At 45.5% G+C, this 2290-nt stretch overlaps 1 protein-coding gene across 4 annotated transcripts in view; it reads right to left on the bottom strand.

The window, feature by feature from the left end:
- The window catches only part of LOC123521034 (butyrophilin-like protein 9), a 22838-nt gene extending 22003 nt beyond the window's left edge, over nt 1-835 (bottom strand). For 3 of the 4 annotated variants that reach the window (XM_045284599.1, XM_045284600.1, XM_045284598.1), the window contains exon 1: nt 593-728. The gene's annotated coding sequence lies outside the window, so the exon portion shown is untranslated. The other variant, XM_045284601.1, reaches the window with a different exon arrangement.
- Between the last annotated feature and the right edge of the window lie 1455 nt (nt 836-2290).

Here is a 2290-nt window from a genome sequence, read left to right as displayed (position 1 = left end):
ACAGTTCCACTGCACATACATGGAGTCACGGTGCACCGGAATCAATCTATGGGACAGTTCCACTGCACATATTGGAGTCACGGTGCATCGGAATCAACCTATGGGACAGTTCCACTGCGCATACATGGGGTCACGGTGCGTCAGAATCAATCTATGGGACAGTTCCACTGCGCATACATGGGGTCACGGTGCGTCAGAATCAATCTATGGGACAGTTCCACTACGCATACACAGGGTCACGGCGAATCGGAATCAACCTCAGGGCAATAACAGCAACAGGGTCTAGGGTTTTCACATTCTCCCCCCACTGCCCTCTCCCAAGGCCCCCTATGGATTTCCATAGGCCTACAAGAAGAGTTCTCTCAATAACTTCAATAGGGGAGCTTCAATTGGCATAAATCTTTTTCCTCTGATAGTGAAATGGGACAGTTAGAATGCTGCCTCCTCAGATGGGAGTTGCCTAAAAAGGCATCTCTTCTTAGCCTCTGACTCCAATTCATCTTATGTTCGCCTCCGTTTCCCATAAAAAAATTCTCTTTTGTCTTTTCTGAAAAGTTAAGATAGAGACAGCTGTTGAGAATGAGCGACTTACCTGGTAGGTGGCAGCAGCGTGTCCAAAGTGAGAGCTGAGTTCTGGATGATCCTAAATTCCCCTGCAAAGGGAGAGAGTGGTTGTCTTAGCCCAAGGTGCGACGACCCCTCAGACACAGGCCAGCCATGGAGTTCAGGGGCCCAGCCCACCTGCGATAGACGTCCAACTTCTTCCCTAAAAAATACTGTGTGTTCTGCCCTTTGGTACAAAAACCAAGATGGAGAGAACAAAACAAGGAAGTCTCCTTGTCATATCCTGCCTCTGTGAGGAAAATCATGGTTAAAAATTCCTTCCAGGGGTCTTAGAAGAAGAGGAAAGGTTATCTGGACGCTTCATAGGCATTGCAGCTGTAGAAGTTCTGAGCAGGGAGAAAATGCTTGGCTGGCTGCCTGGAATCTCTGGGCAGGCAGAGCTGGGACTCCAGGGAAGAAGGATGGCTGTCCCAGCTAGCCCCTTGCCCCTCTCCATCTGCGCACGTGTGTGTGTGTGTGTGTGTGTGTGTGTGTGAGAGAGAGAGAGATTGAGAAAGAGAGAGAGACTAAGAGAGAGAGAGAGAGATTGAGAAAGAGAAATCAAAGGAAAATATCCACTAACCAAGAGTTAGGAAAGAGAGCTAGTGCCCAACCCAATTCAGAGTCCCTGGGTAGTGCAAATGGTTAATTGGCTGGATTAGGAACAGAAACATTGGTAATTTGAGTCTACCAGAGGCAACTTAGAAGTAAGGCCTGACAATCTACTTCCAAAAAATCACCCCCTGAAAACCCTATAGAGTACCATTCTGCTCAGGCGCAGACTGGTCATCACGAGTCATGGTCAAACCCAACAACAATTTGGATTTTTAGTAGCTAAATCTTAATCTACCAGACCCTTCTCTGCAGGGCAAGATCAGAATAAAAATTGCTTGAAAGCATCGCCATAAGTAATGACTATGTAAGTTATTTCAAAGACAATTTGGAAATCCAGTGGGAGTATTTTAATAGTATTTTTCGATTGGAGGAAGCCCAAAGATGTTAGCACTACCTCATCTTCATTCCATTTTATTATAGATAATGATGCAACTTTGATATTAGTGGGGGTGGGGGGGAAGCACAGTAGATTGAAATGCCAGCCGCTGGGCTGCACCCATACTGAAATCTCCCCAGGAGACAGGTCGACAATGGCACAGGTGGGCTTAAGCACATGTAGAAGATTCTCTGGAGTCTCCCAGAAATGCCTGGTGTTTCGGCAGGAACCTTCCTATGCAGGTGCTGTGGTTCTGAATGTGTAAGTATAGGTAAGAAACAGTGAACTTTGAGTTACCAAATCAATGCTCATAGATAGAAGTGGCAGTCAAGAAATCAAATGATGTATTGCATTGGGAAAATCTACTACACAAGACCTCTTTTAAGTGTTGACGAGCAAGGGTGTCATTTTGAGGACTGAGGTGTGTCTGACACAAGTCATGGTATCTTCAATCACTTCATCAGCATGCGAAAGCTGGACAAAGAATAAAGGGGAGCACAGAAGAACTGGTGCATTTGAATTATGGTGATGATGAAGAATATTGAGACAATTGTGGACTGCCAGAAGAACAAGCAAATATGTTTTTGGAAGAAGTACAATCAAAAAGGCACCTTAAAATTGAGAATGGTGGGCTTTGTCTCATGTACTTTGGACTTGGTATCAGAAGAGACCAGTCCCTGGAAAAGGACATCATGC

This window comes from Echinops telfairi, unplaced genomic scaffold (genome assembly GCF_000313985.2).
Source record: "Echinops telfairi isolate 266 unplaced genomic scaffold, ASM31398v2 ScPeMD7_7469;HRSCAF=8507_0, whole genome shotgun sequence".
NCBI lineage: Eukaryota > Metazoa > Chordata > Mammalia > Afrosoricida > Tenrecidae > Echinops > Echinops telfairi.
This window is presented reverse-complemented; position numbering and strand designations above follow the sequence as displayed.